Here is an 18623-nt window from a genome sequence, read left to right on the forward strand (position 1 = left end):
AAATAAATAAATAAATAAATAAATAAATAAATAAATAAAATAAAGTTGACTCGTGGGTCTCCAACTCATGACACCAAGATCAAGAGCTGCGTGCTCTTCTGACTGAGCCGGCTGGCACCCTGGCAGCATGCTAGTGTAAAGTTTGAATGAAAGTCACACGTTTCTACTTTGAGAACATTAGGATCACTCTTCACTTCACAGTTTGCTTTGCTTTTCTGTAGTGTTATACCTTAGGGTTTTTTCCTCCTCGTTTAAATTACGGATAAAGACAATCTCATTTACAATTGCATCAAAAATAGTAAGATATCCAGGAATAAATCCAACCAAAGAGATAAAAGACCTGTAGACTAAAAACTATAAAAAAATTCAAGACAACACAAAGAAATGGAAAGACATCCCATGCACTTGTCAAGATGAGCACAGGGTAATGTATGGAACTACTGAATTACCATGCTGTACACCTAAAACTAATACAGCACTGTAGGTAACTAACTGGAATTAAAATAAAAACTTAAAAAATTCTTCATTGTTTTTTTTGAAGTAAAAACTTAAAGCAATTATTTTCCAGCTGATAAGAAGCATCACAGGGGTTCCTGGGTGGCTCAGCCTGTTAAGCGTCTGCCACCGGCTCAGGTCATGATCCCAGGGTCCTGGGATCAAGCCCCGTGTTGGGCTCCCTGCTTGGCAAGGGGCCTGCTTCTCCCTCTCTTCACTGCTTGCTCTCTCTCTCGCTATCTGTCTCTCTTTCTCAAATAAATAAAACCTTTAAGAAGAAGCAGCAGCAGCAGCAACATTACAATCTTTATTATTACGCCCTACTACAGTACCACACTGCCACCTGTTGGAAAACATCACTAACACAACGCTTTTATTCCTAATCAAGTTTGTGAGGAAATTTGTGAATTTCTGAAAGAATGTAAAAAGGAACTGTGTTGATTTTACACTTTCTTGACCACTACACTTGATAAAAACTTAGTAAAGAGTCTGGTCCCTGATTTTTACATCTGAATCCCTGGAGATATCTCTTGATTGCCTGGCTCGGGTGGCAACGGGAGTTTGCATTTCCTGGGTCCCACAGGACCATAATAATTAGAAACATATCGTGGGAGACTATCACCCCCAAGATAATACCCAGACAGCAAACTGAAACATTCCCCTTGCCTTTTCATGAAAGGCCTACTTGGTAGTCCTGGAGCTTCAGGTTTGGCACACATCTGAAGGCTACAACAGTACTCTTTAAAAGGTACTTAAAGCTGGAGGACACCATTTTTACACTCTCCTTATGCCTTGCTACAGCTCACTAGTATTTCCCAGAAAGTTTACATTCATCTGAGTTCTGCTTTTTATGACTCTTGGCAAGGGGACACCTCCAGACTGCCTGGCAGGGCTTACGTTAGTGGTCCCATGGGACTATAACTATAACTATATATATATAACTATATATAGTTATATATATATATATATATATTTATATATATATATATTGGCATACTTTAAAAGCTGTTGCCTGAGAGTCTGGCCCCCAATCAATCACCTGAATCTAGGTGCTGACTGAGGTCCTCCCCTTTGGCATACTGGTCTTAGACACCCTCAACTACTGGGAACTACTAAGAATAAAATGGGCTACTTGGGCAATCACAAAGGTTTAAGAGATAACTGAGACCTAGGGCGAAGGCTGAACAACAAGATTCATCTCTTACACAAGGCCAACACTTCAAGACTGAGAGAAATAGGTGTTTCATCTAAGGTACAGAACTCAACACAGAGAGCTAAGCAAGCAAAAGGAAGAAACAGAGGAATATACTCCAAATGAAAGAACAAGACTACAGAACACAAAACTTATTAAAAACAGAGATAAATCATTCACCTAATAAAGGGTTCAAAGTGAAGATCACAAAGGTCATAAAGATGCTAACCAAACTCAGAAGAAGATGGACGAACACGGTGAGAATTTCAACAGAGGTAGAAAATATGGGAAAATTCCAAAAAGAAGTCAAAGAATTAAAGAATACGATAATTAAACTGAAACATATACTATAGGGATTTAACAGCAAACTAGACAAAGCAGAAGAAAAAGGACCAGTCAACTTGCAGACAGGGCAGAGGAACTTACCCATTAAGAGCAGCAAAAGGGAAAAAATAATGAAAAAAAGTGAAGATACCTTAAGGGATTTCTGGGACAACATCAAGTAGACTAGTATTTGCATTGTAAGGGTCCCAAAAAGAAAACAGAGAGTGAAAGGGGCAGAAAATTTACTTTTAGAAATAATATGGGGAAACTTAACATAACCTGAGGAAAGAGACATCCAGATTCATGAATCATAGAGAGTTTCAAATAAAATAAACCCAAAGAGATCCGCATCAAGATATAGTATAATTAAAATGTCAAAAGTTAAAGATAAGAAAAGAATCTAAAAGGAGAAAAAGGAAAATAATTCGTTATACAACAGGGAACCCCCATAAGAGTATCAGATTTTGTACCCAGCAAAGAATTGAGGGAAAGATAAAGATAAAGTCTTCCAGACAAGCAAAAGCTAAAAGAGTCCGTTGCCACTAAGCTGGCCTTACAACAAATGTTAAAAAGATCTCTTTAAGTTGAAAACAAAGGGCATTAATTTAAAAAGAAAACATACGAAAGTATTACTGTCACTGAGCAAAGTAAATATGTAGTAAAGGTAGAAGATTAATTTCTTATAAAGCTAGTGTGAAAGTTGAAAGACAAAAATAGTAAAAATAACTGTAATTATAATAATTACAGTACACAAAATAAACAGATATAAAATGTATAATCAAAAACATAAATCATGGCAGAAAGAGTAAAAATGTGGAGCTTTAGAATGCATTTAAACTTGTTAATCAACTTAAAATAGACTATCATAAATATAAGTTTTTACATATAAGCGTCATGGTACCCACCAAGCAAAAATAGTAGAACACAGAAGATAATGAGAAAGGAATCAAAGCATACCACTAAAGAAACTCATCAAATCACAAAGGAACAGAAGAACTACAAAACAGCCAGAAAACAATTAAAATAGCAATAAGTACATAACTATCAATCAACACTTTAAATGTAAATGGTCTAAATTTTCCATTAAAAGACAAAGGGTGACTGAATGGATAAAAAACAGGACCCATCATTCTTTTAAAATGCACAGGGAACATTTTCCAGGATAGAGCACATGTTATACCACAAAACAAATCTCAATATTTAAGAAGACTGAGATAATTCAAGCATCTTTTTTGACCACAATAGTATGAAACTAGAAATCAATTATAAGTATAAAACTGGAAAAAACACAAACACAGGAAGGCTAAACATGGTACTAAACAACCAATGGAACTGAGGCAAATGAAAATGGAAACACAATGGTTCAAAATCTTTGGAATGCAGGGGTGCCTGGGTGGCACAGCGGTTGAGGATCTGCCTTCGGCTCAGGGCATCCCGGCGTGCGTCCCGGCGTTGCGGGATCGAGGCCCACGTCAGGCTCCTCCACTATGAGCCTGCTTCTTCCTCTCCCACTCCCACTGCTTGTGTTCCCTCTCTCGCTGGCTGTCTCTATCTCTGTCGAATAAATAAATAAAATCTTTAAAAAAAAAAAATCTTTGGAATGCAGCAAAAGCAGTACTAAGAGGGAAGTTTATAGCAATATAGGCCCGGCCCAGCTCAAGAAACAAGAAAAACTTCTTGTTCTTCTTTATGTGTACACAAAGAACATAGAAAAAGAACAAACAAAGCCCATAGCTAGTAGAAACAAGGAAATAATGAAGATGGGACTGAAAATAAATGAAGTAAAGACTCTAAAAAAAAACAACAGAAAAGAAGAATGAACCCAAGGGCTGGTTCTTTGAAAAGACAAACAAACTGATAAACTTTTAGCCAGACTCATCAAGGAAAAAGAGGACTAAAATAAAATCAGAAATGAAATAGAAGTTACAACACACACCACAGAAACACAAAGGATTATGACACTACTATAAATAATTATATGCCAACAAATTGGACAACCTAGAAGAAATTATTAAATCCCTAAAAACATACATTTTTCCAAAATGGAATCAGGAAGAAATAGAAAATCTAAACACACTGATAATTAGTAATGAAATTGAATCAGGATTCACAAAACCCTTAACAAATAAAAGTCCAGGACCAGACGGCTTCACCGTGAATTCTACTAAACATTTAAAGATCAAATTATTCCAAAAATTCAAAGAAGAAATGGTTCCAAATTCATTTTTTAAGGCCAGCATTACCCTATACCAAATCCAAAAACAGCACACACACACACAAAAATTACAAACAATATCCTAGACGAACGTGATACAAATATCCTCAACAAAATATTAGTAAACTGAATCCAACAGCACATTAAAAGGATTATTCACCATGATCAAGTGGGATTTGTTCCAGGGATGTAAGGATGGTCCAATATCCACAATAAATCAACAATGATACATCACATTAACAAAATGAAAGGCAAAACTCATATGATCATCTCAATAGAAGCAAAAAAAGCATGTGACAAAATTCAACATCCATTCATGATAAAAACTTGCAACAAAGTGGGTGTAAAGGGAACATGCCTCAAGATAATAAAGTCCATTTCTGAAACACACACACCGCTAACATCATACTCAATGGTGAAAGCTGAAAGCTCCTTCTCTAGGATCGAGAGCAAGACAGGGATGCCTACTCCTGCCACTTTCATATAACAGTACTAGAAGTCCTAGCCACAGAAAAATAGATAAAAGGCATCCAAATTGGTAAAGAAGTAAAACTGTCACTATTTGCAACTGACATGATACTACATGTAGAAAACCCTAAAGACTACACCTAAAAAAAAAAAAAAAAAAAAGCTATTAGAATAAAGGAATTCAGTAAAATTCCAGAACACAAAACTAATATACAAAAATCTGTTGCATTTCTATGCACTAATAATAAACTAGCACAAAGAGAAATTAAGAAAAAAAATCCCATTTACAATTCATCATAAAGATGAAATGCCAAGGCCAAGGAATAAATTTATCCAAAGGAGTGAAAGACCTGTATTCTGAAAACTGTAAGAAAACAGGTGAATGAGACTGAAGATGACACAAATAAATGAAAAAGATATTCCACACTCATAGATTGAAAGAATCAATATTGTTAAAACGTCCATACTACCCAAAGCAATCTACAGATTCAATGCAATCCCCATCAAAATACCAGTAATATTTTTCACAAAACTAGAACAAATAACTCCAGAATTTGTAGGGAACCACAAAAGACCCTGAATAGCCAAAGCAATCTGGATAAAAAATAAAGCTGGAGGTTATCACAATCTCAGATTTCAAACTATACTACACAGTAAACAGTATGGTACTTGCGCAAAAACAGACACAGGTCAGTGGAACAGAAATGAGCACAGAAATAAAACCATACTTATATGGTAAATTAGTGTATGACAAAGGGGGCAAGAACACACAGTGGGGAAACAATAGTCTCTTCAACAAAAAGGAAACTGGTGCTGGGAAAATTGGACAGCCACATGCAAAAGAATGAAATACATTATATTTACTGCACTTTTATTTTTTCAAGTACTCCCCTGATGTTGGAACTGTACATTTTTGTGGGTATTGGGATCCCTCTGAATAACTGTGACCTCCCTGAGACCAATGGGGAAATGTAGAAAAAAAGACAACAGTATAGTTCAACCAAACCTTAGAGAATTGAAATTGCCTGCTGCCTGTTAGATGCTCCCTAATACCCCCTCCTCCAATTGCAACATCTTTCACAAATCCTTAATATTCCCTCATCATTGTTACAGCCCATACCCCAAAGTAAACAGCAACTTCTCATTCTTCACTAATAAATGTCATGGATATTTTTGCAGTGGGGGAGGAAAACTCCCCTGTCAAAAGCAGCAGTATTCACAGCATACCAGAATAACTGCCAAAGTATCCACCTAGAGCAACAGAATAATAGGGTAATCCAGACCTTTGGAACTATACAAGTATTCAAAATGACCTCCATTTTAGTCTGCCATGGTGGGTAACTTGCCCCCAAACATTAAAAACATAGAATTAAGAAAAAAAAAACAAGAGCATGAATTATAAAGAATTTTAGGATTTGAGAAACTATCAAAGTAAACCTTTCATTTAGTCTGAATTCTAATAATTTTAATAAGCTCAAAGAGCCCCATGTCCTAAGACAAAAACTTCTATATCCCTTCGATTAGGTGATGGCTCTTTGACTTTTATTTATAGAAAGGTAAACATGATACTATATGCCTAAATAATACCATTCTTTTCAATTTCGTATTTTATGTGAATGACAAAAACCACTGAAATATATGTGCAGTTCCTCAAAAAAAATTAAACAGAGAATTACTCTATGATCCAGTGATTCCACTTTTGGGTACCCGCCCAAAAGAACAGGTATCTGTGTACCAATGCTCGTACCCCCACAAAAGCCAAAAGACAGAAACAACCCAAATGTCTATCAACGAACAGGTAGGCAAACAAAATGTGATACACGCACGCGGTGGAATATTATTCAGCCTTAAAAAGGAAGGATATTCTGCAATATACGACAACACGGATGAACCTTAAAGACATTTAACCGGATATAAAAGGACAAATGCTGTATGATTCCACTTCTATGAGGTACTTGGACGAGTCAAACTCGGAGACAAAAACTGGATGGTGGCGATGGTTGTGCAATAACATCAATGTCACCTAAGGTCACTGAATTGTACACGTAAAGATGTTTACAATGCTAGATTTCATGACATGTATATTTTACAATTAAAAAAAAAAAAAACCTGAGGTAAACAAACACTGAGTCAAGAAATATAATAAGAGTCCTCCTCACAAATCAGGCCAAAGGGTAATAATGAAGCCTTGGACGTCATATGTAAAACAGAGATGCAACTTTTTCTAGGAAGGTCTGTTCTATAGCTTTCCTCAGTTTCTCAAAATGCTCAGAGATCCTAAAAAGACTTTTTTACCACTACCTTTAATGCAATGAAATGAGAAAAATATGAAAATAATTTTAATAGGATTTTATAAAACTACTATCTCCAGCATGCCCCACTCAATATAGAAGCAGCATAGTTACATTGGAGCTCTGCATACATAATATCTTTAAATAAACTGCTGTTAGAAGAGGTGACTACCCACTATGTGATGACCCTAGTATGAGGTGAGTACCCACTCTTTGATGACCAACTGTCCGCTATGGCTCTCACAAATCTAATGCAGGATATTAAACATGAATAAGAGAATATGGGAATAGCTTCTAGGATTATGTTTGAAATAGAAAATTAAATGAACCAACAAAGCTAAAGCAGATTATAGTGTATTTTTCAAGGCAGAGAGATAGGGAGGCACCAGTGTCTGAAACAATAAAAGCTATAAAGTTAAATACAGTACCAGGGACTCAGACATCACATTAACCAGTGTCGGTTTATATAACCCCTATAATTTAAGAACAGTATCCCAAACTGCCACTTGGAGGCCTTTTTTTTTTTTTTTAAAGATTTTATTTATTTATTTAACAGAGATAGAGACAGCCAGCGAGAGAGGGAACACAAGCAGAGGGAGTGGGAGAGGAAGAAGCAGGCTCATAGCGGAGGACCCTGATGTGGGGCTCGATCCCAGAACGCCGGGATCACGCCCTGAGCCGAAGGCAGACACTTAACCGCTGTGCCACCCAGGCGCCCCCATGGAGGCCTTTTATAGGAAAACACTGACAGTCCTGATGACACAACAATGCAAAACATTAGTAAAGTAAAAGATACAAAACAGACCAAAAATACCTGACACATAGCTAAACAATCAATAAAAACAGTCAATTCTCTACACAAAGAATTCCCATCAATCAAGAAGGAAAAGACAAAACTCAATAAGGAACGGACAAATTATATAAACTGTTTCCCCCTGCTTCATTTTTCAACTCTTAAGATGCTGCTCACAGATTCTTCACGGCATGTTTTCCTGGGCCTGGTCCCCTACAAATTAAAGTTGCTGTTCACCTGACTCTCTGAATTACCCACACAGACCTATAACCTGGTCTCCAGGAAGAGTAAAAATTAACCTCATGTGCTTTTCATTTAAAGGAATTATATCATAACCTACAAGACTGTCGCGTGTCTAATAAATGACTTGTACCTGGAATATATAAAGAACTCTTACAGGGGCACCTGGCTGGCTCAGTTGATGAAGCATGCAACTCTTGATCTCGGGGTTATGAGTTCGAGCCTCACGCTGGTTGTAGAGATTGCTTAAAAATAAAATCTTTAAAAAAAAAAAAAGGAACTCTTACGATTCCATGATGAAAAGACAAATAATCTAATTTTAAAAATGGGCAAACAGGGGCGCCTGGGTGGCACAGCGGTTAAGCGTCTGCCTTCGGCTCAGGGCGTGATCCCGGCGTTGTGGGATCGAGCCCCACATCAGGCTCCTCTGCTATGAGCCTGCTTCTTCCTCTCCCACTCCCCCTGCTTGTGTTCCCTCTCTCGCTGGCTGTCTCTGTCTCTGTCAAATAAATAAATAAAATCTTTAAAAAAAAAAAAACGGGCAAACGATATGAATAGACATTTCTCCAAATATATACAAATGGCTGAGAGCACATAAGAAGATGCTCGACATCATTAGCCATCAAGGAAATGCAATTCAAAACAATGAGACACGGTGCACACCCACTAGGATGGCTAGAATTTGTTTTTTTACCACTGGAATTTTTTTTAATTTAAACGCAATTAGCCAACATATACTACGTACTTAGTTTCAGACGTAGTGTTCAATAATTTATCAGTTGCATGCAACACCCAGTGCTCATCACATCACATGGGGTGGCTAGAATTAAAAACAAAAAACAGGTAATGACCACGATATGAAGAAATCAGAACCTTCATATACTGCTGATGGGAATATAACATGGTATATAGCTGCTTTGGAAAAGTCTGGCAGTTCCTCAAAATGTGAAACACAGAATTACCCTATGACCCTGCAATTCTAATCTTAGGTATATACCCAAGAGAAACGCATAGGGGAAAGGAGGGAAAACTGAATGGGAAGAAATCAGAGAGGGAGACAAACCAGGAGAGACTTGACTCCAGGAAACAAACTGAGGGTTGCTCAAGGGGAGGTGGGGGGGGAGGGAATGGGGTAACTGGGGGATGGGCATTAAGGAGGGCATGTGATCTGATGAGCACTGGGTTATATACAACTGATGAATCAGTGACACGACATCAAAAACTAATGATGTACTATATGTTGGCTAATTGAATTTAAATTAAAAAATAAAATAAATTAAAAATAAAGTTTTAAAAAAAAACATGTTCTTCACACAAAAACCTGTACGTGAATGTTTGTAGCAGCATTACTCACAATGGCCCAAACTCAAATGTCTACCAACTGACGAATGGAGAAATAAATGGTGGTATATCCATCAATGAGATACTATCTAGCAATAAAATGGAATGAAGTACTGATACAAGCTACAACATGGATGAACATGAATGTTGAGTGAAAGGCAATAATCAAAAAAGACCGCATATTGCATCATATCACTTATATGAACTCTCCAGAATAGGCAGATTAGTAGTTGCAAAGGGGTAGGAATGGGGTGGGGTAGGGGAAAGATCAGAAGACTCCTCCTAATGGGTACAGAGCTTCTTTTGGGGGTGATGAAAACGTTTTAAAATTGATTGCAGTAATGGCTGCACAACTTTGTGAACGTACTAAAAATCAATGCATATTTTAAAACGGTAAATTCTAGGATATGTGAACCATATCTCAATTAAGCTGTTACTTTTTACAAGGATTTTTTTCTAATATACTCCTAGCTCCTAAAACAGCGCCTGGCAATATTGGGAATTCAATAAATTTTGATGGAATGGAAAAATAAACTTCAAAAGGCAGGTAAAGCATTGTAAAACGTTGTCATACCCAAAGTGATGAGATCACTGCATACAGCGTGTGTATGTGTAGATGTGTTTTCCATGAAAGGAGAGTTGACTGAAAAACTCAGCATTAGCAAGACACTGAAAGGTCTGGAAGCCAGGCTAAGGAATTTGTATTATCCGGAATCAACGGGAAGGTCAGTAAGATTTTGAGCATGGGAATAACACAATCGGATCTGTGTTCTGTCTGTGCAAAATTTAAGTAGAGTTGTCACTTCCATAGAAAGGTGAAACAGAGCAATAAAACGTCTTAAACGTAGAGCAATACCCCACAGGTAAGAATGTGAAAGATTCAAGAAGCAAGTATTAAAATATAAGAATCTTTACGGATTTTTAATATACACAACACACCGACTGACACTCATACTGCACCTGTGTCCCGTCCCTAACAATAAAAATCATTTCTACTGTCGGAACCCTGTATGGAGTTCAAGTGTGACGGGGGCAAAAATCACTAGGACCACTATCAGGAAACATTTCTACAATCATCTAGGCAGCGTCTTCCTCAACGCTGTTGTAACTCAGGACCACCAACAAAGGGCCCAATTCCACCTTTTAGGACTCCAACTCTTCACAAACGCCCGACACGGACTGCAGGGCAAGGCCACGGTTTCGCCACTCACGGCCTCATTAGCCCGGGGAGCGAGGAAGCACTTTGCAGCAGCACCCCCAGGCGCTGAGCCCACCACGGGCCCCCGGACACCAAGCATACGGCCGGGAGGTCGCGCGACCCGGCGAGGGCGCCAGCCGCCAGGAGGTGATCCAAGGGCACTAGTGCCCTTGCAGCAGCCCACACGGAGCGCAAACGCAGCCGCCCAGACGGAGGGAACAAACATCTGCAAGGGTAAAACAGACCGGAACGCTTGGACCCACGCGGAACCTAACCTGTCACGGACCTGAGCAGCACGCAGCAGAACGTTTGTGCTCTCCTTCCGGCGCCGCAGAAGGGACGGAAAAAGGTCGCGGGCGAGTATGCCCAGAGGAGCAGTAGAGACTTCCGGTGCGTCATCCTCGCAGGTCTAGAGCGTCAGGACGCGCCTGCGGCCGCCAGCCTCCAAACTCTAATCTGTCAAACCCGAGGCCCCGGCCGAGATTCCCCGGAGGAGGGGGAGGGTTGTGGCTTCAGCTTCCCTGACGCTCGGACTCTCCCTGGGAATGGTGTCCCCGCCTCAGATCCCCTCTTTCTGTTTTCTGTGTCCCCGTTACGCCCCAGCCTACATTCAGTCCAGCAGCGATAGTCGAGGAAATTTAAACCACTGGTTTATATGGCTCCTGGCACGGATCTGGCGCTTTGGCTGACCTCCAAGGACATGAAACCACCGGCCATCTGAGTCCCACTCTGGCTCTGAAGTCCGTCTTGCCCCATTCGGCTGAGAAATTTGGCAACACTAAATTTCCTTTTATTCACCAAATATTTATTAAATTCCTACTGTGCTCAAGGGAATGCAAGGGTAAGAAAAAAAATGTGAACTACCTGAGTTAAGTAGTAAAATGAATAATAGAATTTATCTCGTACATTTGTTTTAAGGATAGGGTCTGGCACTTTGTAAGTAATCAATAAACGTTAGCTGTCCTTATTGTCATTTTGATCATTCCACCGCTGTCATTGATGTAGGAAAGATGTTAGAGTTCGAAGTCAATGGCCAAGAAAAAATTCTTGAGAGGTCTTTGGTGCAAAAAGGTGGTTTATTAAAGTACAGGGACAGGACCTGTGGGCAGAAAGCTGCAATGGGGTGGGTAAGGGGTGGTGATTATATACCTTCAAGTTGGGAAGGGGTTAGGGATAGCATAAGTCTCTAAGGAATTTTGGAAACAAGGTTTCCAGGACCTTGAGTGTGTTACTTATTGTTGGGAAAAGGTCATTTATTACTGTCTTATAAAACCTTAGTCATGAGACCCTCCAGATATATATCCGGGGGTCATATGCTTGGAGGATGATTGCTAACTTGTGTCTTGTGGAGTAAAGATAAAGGAAGTTTCTAAAGGAATTTTTATGTTCTAGAAGACCTACAGGGTCCTGAGGGTTGGGCTAGGATTGCATTTTGCCCTTAGCAAAGTGTCAACATCAAGGCAGTTGAGTCCCTAGAGGAATGTCACTCTGCCGGTTTCAAGGACTTGTCAATGGGCAGCATGTACTAAGGAAATCAATTTCTCCTGCCTTTCTTTCTCACATTATCATCACCCACTATTACTATCATCATTTACTTTTTTCACGTCAAGTTTGAAGTCCAAGTACCTTTCCTCCAAAAAGTAGAGTCTCAGTATTGGTAGGTCACCTAAATTTGGTATGTTCCATAACCAGACTAGTCAAGTTTAATGTCATTTCAAATCTGGAGCTCCCCGTGTTTCTGAAGTTCTTGTGGGGATATCTAATACGTTTCCTTATTTTCTGATAGAGATGGTATGACGATTAAATGAAGTTAGCACTGGTGATGTAAATGCTCAAAAATATTAGTTATTATTAAGTCAGCTTGAGACAGGGATCTTCTTACAGCCACGAGTATCCTGATACTTTCTCTCTCTCTTTCCTATATATTTAAGGAAAGGATATGTTTTGCTACCTCTTAACTTCCAAGGAGCCAGGACAGGGGCAGGAGGTGGAGAGATGAGGGGGGGTTGGCTATAGTGCTGTCGATGAGAGGTAATATTGAGTGGTGAAATGGCTACTTTGAGAAATGTACTCAATAGCAACCGGGTCGAGCCCAGCATATCTGGTCTATCTCTCAGCAGCCGCCTAGAACTATCGAATCAGAATAAAGTTACTACATACGGTAGTTGTTCATATACATGGATGTATCATTTTCTGTATATTAATATTCTACTACCTTACTAAGTTGTTTTATTGTTTGGAGTTGATTCTTTTAGATTTTCCGTGATTACAATCATGTCATTGAGATAAAGTTTTACCTTACTCCTTTCCAAATTTTATACCTCTAATTTCTCATATCTAATTGTACTGACCAGTTATTTCCAATAAAAGTATTTAATAATAGTGAAGACAGTAGACTTTGTCTTATTCTACTTTTAATGGGATATCTCTAGAATTTTACCATTAAGTATGCTGCTGGGGGGCGCCTGAGTGTCTCAGTCGGTTAAGCGTCTGCCTTTGGCTCATGATCCCAGGGTCCTGGGACTGAGCCCCAAGTCCAGCTCCCAGCTTAGCGGGGAGCCTGCTTGTTCCTCTCCTCACTCCCCCTGCTTGTGTTCCCTCTCTGTCTCTCCCTGTCAAATAAATAAATAAAATCTTAAAAAAAAAAAATACAAAGATTTCTATATATTGTTTTCCCCAAGAGCTGAAACTTTCCAGCCCTTTATGACCAGTAATCTTTGTGACAATGGGTTATTTGTGCTGGTCTTCTGGGGGAGGGGCCCGTTGCTGCTGATTCTCCAGTGAACTTGCCCTAGTGTGTAAGAGCCTCCAGTGTACACGGAGGCAGGGTTCTATGTAAGTGGCCCCAGACTCCAGTAGGTGGTGCTGTCTTGCTCCCTGAAGGCTTTGAGCACTGAAGGGCAGGATGAATATGGCTGCCTCCTCCCCGCCCCAGCCCCAGGGCTGAAAACACACCCCCCACTCCTCAGTGAGCCCTCACAGAAAAGCAATCAATCCCTCTTGTTTCCCTGGTTTCCATCAGAACTCTGTTCACCCGGCCTGTGACTAAGCGTTTTTATTTCAGGCGCTGGACTGAGTTTCAAAATTCTACATTTTAGGGACTCCCATGGCAGGGACCCACGCTGTTCCTCCTGGGGGAGGGAGGGGATCTTGTCATACTTCTGCCTTTTGCTGTACCCCTCCCAGGAAAGCGGTCACATGACTGTGCAGCGGTTCACAGTTGATGGCATCACAGAGAAAAAAGCTGGTACCTAGACTTGCTGTTCTCAGAGCTTCCTCGCTCCTATGCCTGGGAATTCTGCCACACTCAGGCACCACCCGTTCTTGCAACCCCAAAGATCCTCCAACCATGCCGTTCCACCTGGGATTCCACCCTGCTTCACCACCCAAGCACCATTAAGCCAGGCTTGTCCCCCACTGAGACAGACTTTTAAAAGTTCCAATTTTTCACTCTGCTGCTTCTAATACTTCGGGGTAGCCTTCTGAAGCAGGCTCCCTCCTCTCCACCAGATCCTCAGCTGTATCACATTGGATCCAAGTCTCTGCACCCCCTACCTTCCAAATGGTGGAAGTTCTACCAGTTTTTCTCCTGGTAGACTTGACAGCATTTGTTTTTTTCAGATCTCCGATTGATTTCTCCAGGGTTCGGGATAATTTGATAACTAACTAGTTGTATTCGAGGGATGAGACAAAATTAGGGTCCCCTTGCTCCTCCACTATCTTAACTCTTCCTCCTACATACTATTTTTTGTTTAAGCCATCGTAGATTGGGTTTTCCCTCACTTTCAATAGAAAAATATCTAATACTTTTAGACACTTTAAATAGATTGTATCATTTAATTTCACAATACTTGTGGCTCATTAGTAGTATTATTTTCATTTTAAATGAAGTAACTAAAACTTAGAAAAATTTTGTAGCTTGCACAAGATGCACGGCTCATAGAACCAAGTCAAATTCATATCTAGTTCCAAACTAGCCACAATACAGTGGAAGCCCTCTTACTCATGTATTCTGCATGTAAATGATTGATTAACCCAAAGAGTCAAGATGGAGAATTACTTAAAAATGATATACACATATTTCAGATACTTTAACTTAAAACACATAAATGTGTATTTGTTTGCCAATCTTTTCTGTAGGCTCAAGGCATTTAAGCGTATAGCATTTCATATCATCTTTACTGCATAAATGACACCAAAAATCATGAAAGATTTCTACTTTTTATTTCTTTACAGGAGAACTTTAAGATACTTTCAAAGCAATTGGAGTGCCAAACCTTACAAAGACCACCACCTTCCTTCTCCTCCTCCTCTTCCTCCTCCTTCTCCTCCTTCTTCTTCCTCTTCTTCTTCTTCTTCTTCTTCTTCTTCTTCTTCTTCTTCTTCTTTCTTCTCCTTCCCCTCCATCTCCTTTTCCCCCTCCCCCTCCTTCTCCCTTTTTCCCCCTCCTCCTCCTTCTTCCTTCTCCTTCTTTCTTGTCCTTCTTCTTCTTCTCCTCCTCCCCCTCCCCCTCCTCTACCCCTCGACCTCCTCCTCCTCCTTCTTCCCCTCTTCTTTCTCCTTCCTTCTCCTTCTTCCTTCTTCTTCCTTCTTGTTTCCTCTCCTTCTTCTTCTTTGTCTTCTCCTTCTCCTTCTTTTTTTAATTAAGTAGGCTCCACACCCAACATGGTGCTTGAACTTATGACCTGAGATCAAGAGTTGTATGTTCTACCAACTGAGCCAGCCAGGTGCTCCTCATATAGATTCACTTCCGTCAAGTCTTTCTAAAGCATTCAACTTAAATCTTAGAAACAATAGCTTCTTTTAATATTAATTCTTTGTTATATTTATATATTTACTTAAACGACATAATTATAATAACTAATACTGGCATTTGCATACACAGACTGTATTAGCTTTGTATGGCTGACATATCAAACTTCCACAAACTCGGTGACTTAGAACCACATAAAGTTATTGTCTCACTGCTCTGGAGGCTAGAAGTCTGAAATCAAGGTGTAAGTAGGCCATGTTTTCTATGAAACCTGTAAAGGGTATATTTTCCCTTGTCCCTTCCTGCTTCCAGTTTGCTGGAAACGTTTGGTGTTCCTTGGCTTATAGAAGTATTACTCCAATTCTTTGTCTTCGCATGGCTGTCTTCTCTCTGTGTATATCTATTTCTGCATCCAAATTTCTCCTTTTCGTAAGAACACCAGGGATATTCGATTAGAGCCTACCCTAATGACCGCACTTTAACTTGAATACCTTTAAAGACTCTAACTACGAATCAGGTCACATTCTGAGCTCCTGGGAGTTAGGACTCCAACAGACCTTTTTCAGGGGACATAACATACACCCCCTTTTTAGGGGCTGAGACCCATAACAGTTCACTCACTATTTGGTAAGCATTGCCCAGGTGGTGGGTACAAAAGTGGACGTGCCATACTAGAGCTGTGAGTATTTCGCATTAGTCAGTCCATTTTGCAGAGAGTAGGGAAAACATGGGCTAATACAAGGAGTCAATAAAGAAAGCCCAATGTCAGTTGTGGAAGAAACTGAAGGGGTAGAGAGGTAAACGATGAGGCAGGGAGTTGAGCCATTTCTCTGGGCGGGCAATTTAAACAGCAGCTAGCCTATTTCCCTAAGTTTTCCTAAGAAGTATTCCCAGGAAAGGAGGAATCCCTTCAAATCTTAAAGGGGATCCGTATGTAACTCTTTCAAAGGCACAAGGGTTTTACTGTTCTAATGGACAATGTGGTCATCCTTCCCTAGCTGTGTGTTCCTCACATTCAAAATTTTTAGAATATATAGGTATGTTTCTTATATCCTCAAATTTTCCTTGCTTGCTTCTATAAATAAGGTCACATTTGCATTTATTCCCCATGTTTTTCAAGATGATCACTCCTACCCTCATAGGCCCCCCCCTCCTCAGGTGGTATCTTAGAAGATTCATAATCAGGCCAGTATACGCTGGATACTGCTCTCTCCTGACTTTGCCTGACATGCTTCCAAAACTACAACACCCTCAAAGCTCTGTCATCTAGAACTATTTCTTCAACATATTTTCCTAGGGCCTTATACCAGTGCTCCTGGTATATGCCCAATAAATATTTGTAGAATGCTGGACTACATTATGGCCTTAGATGGCAGAGTGAGTATGACCTGCTGAATGTTCCATTTGGTCCCCTATATTCTCCAGTCTGTCCTGCAGTTAGATGGAGCCATGGGACTAGTTTTAACCAATGGGTTACAGAGCCTTAAAACCGCATTCAGATGACTTAGAAGGGAGGGAGCTGGAGCTTGGAGTTAATGTGTTTTGATCCGCTCTAAAATGAAGTTATCAAAGATGGGGCTAAGTCTAGCGGGATGTTTGTATTGGGAAAGTCAAATCTGACATTCACCTCCAGCTTCTTGCTGAGGGCATCCATTGGCCCCTTCAGGCAGCTTTGCTGGACTGGACCCAAGAGAACTGTCTCTCCCGCATGGCCCACACCTGATCCATGGGAAACACAATGTGTCCTATGAACTACTGACGCTATGTGCATGTTGACCAACTCCAGCCCAGCAGCACACAGCTGGCTTGTCCACCCCAGCTGTTTGAGGCCTGTCTCTCCCTCGTGGGAGATAGATAACAGTCCAGAGAGTCCCCCAAGTGTACTGACTCTGGTACTCTGGTTCCCCAGCCGGACTCTGGTAGCCCGTGGCTGTGATATGAGGGAAATAGGCTAGCTGCAGCTTTTCTCAAATGGGGAGAAAGGGAAACTCACAGCACAATAAGAACTCATCAGAGATTTCTTCACCAAATCTTCTCTCCACTTTGATTCCTTCTTATATCCTTGAAGATATGATCCTACATTTAGTGTACCCTGTTGTTTTAATCAAAATCTATACAAAATCTGTTACTCATTGAAGGGGGGACATGTGCAAACAGAATGACCGAGAAATGGCACTGGAGGTCTAACATAGCTCCTTGTTTTTTAACGATGTTTTAGTGGGGTTTTTCTGTTACTTGTGGACTAAGGCAGTCTGTTACTGTCCCCACAACCTACCAGAGTCCTTTAGGCCAAAGAGGGCAACTACTTTGTACAATGGGAAGTTCTTATTCAAAAAAGGGGTAGAAACTGAACATAAAATCAGACTTCACAAGGATTAAGAGAAGTAAACTAACACGTTTGTAACACATCATTTCCAGAAAGTTAGGGTGTTAGTTGTTCTATCCTTACACTCTATATTCGAGGACACATGCGGCCCCTCTCACAGGCTTTTTCAAAGTTCCTCTGGGTATGCTGGTCTGACTCAGCAAGTGAAGATCTGTGGGTTTTGCTTTGCCAGCAGCTCTCCTTCTAATAACAGAGTTCAGCATTCCATTTTGGTGAACCATCTCTTCTGCATATTTAAAGTGATCTTGCATTCAGATCCCTGAATTTAGTTTATGACCTAGGCCTTGCCAGTGAAAATATGGCATCCTTTTGGTGCAGTTATTTTTTAAGAAAGGGTATATCATGACACAAGAGGAAGTATTAAGATAGATAGAGCAATAGACAATAAACAGTAAGCATAATACATAAATAATAGAATACATTAGAAGTTATAAACGCTATGGGAAGAAATACAGTAAACTAAGGAAGTTAGGAGCAGGGCAGGTGATAATTTTGAATACAGAGGTCAAAGTAGTTCTCACTGAGATGGAATCTGAGCAAAGATCAGAAAGAGTGGGAATCAGCCATGCATTCCAGAGAGAGATCAGCCAGTGCATTACGGCAAAAACCTGTGTGTCTTGTTCAAGGAAAAGCATGAAGTCCAGAGTGACTGAACCAGAGTGATCCAAGGGGAGGGTCATAGTCAGTAGATGAGGCTGCAGGAGAAACAGATCATGTAAGGCCTTGTAGGGCCTTTTAAGTGTTTTGGCTTCTACTCTGAATTAAATGGGAAACCACCGGAGGGTTTGAGCAAAGAAGGGACATGATCTTTCATTTTTTTCAAGTCATTCTTGTCTTGCATGGGAATAAACTGCAGGAAGTCCAGAGAAGAGACTTCAGTGACTCAAGTGAGAGATGATGGAGATATGGGTAAAGGTAATCAGATTC

At 40.2% G+C, this 18623-nt stretch overlaps 1 protein-coding gene across 2 annotated transcripts in view; it reads right to left on the minus strand.

The window, feature by feature from the left end:
- LOC103674581 (cytochrome c oxidase assembly factor 1 homolog) overlaps window positions 1-10958 on the minus strand; it is an 84310-nt gene extending 73352 nt beyond the window's left edge. Inside the window, exon 1 of one of the 2 annotated variants that reach the window (XM_008703496.2) lies at window positions 10844-10958. The gene's annotated coding sequence lies outside the window, so the exon portion shown is untranslated. The remainder of the gene's footprint in view (window positions 1-10843) is intronic. The other variant, XM_008703495.2, reaches the window with a different exon arrangement.
- Between the last annotated feature and the right edge of the window lie 7665 nt (window positions 10959-18623).

Source organism: Ursus maritimus, unplaced genomic scaffold (genome assembly GCF_017311325.1).
Source record: "Ursus maritimus isolate PB19 unplaced genomic scaffold, ASM1731132v1 scaffold_3, whole genome shotgun sequence".
NCBI classification, from domain to species: Eukaryota; Metazoa; Chordata; class Mammalia; order Carnivora; family Ursidae; genus Ursus; species Ursus maritimus.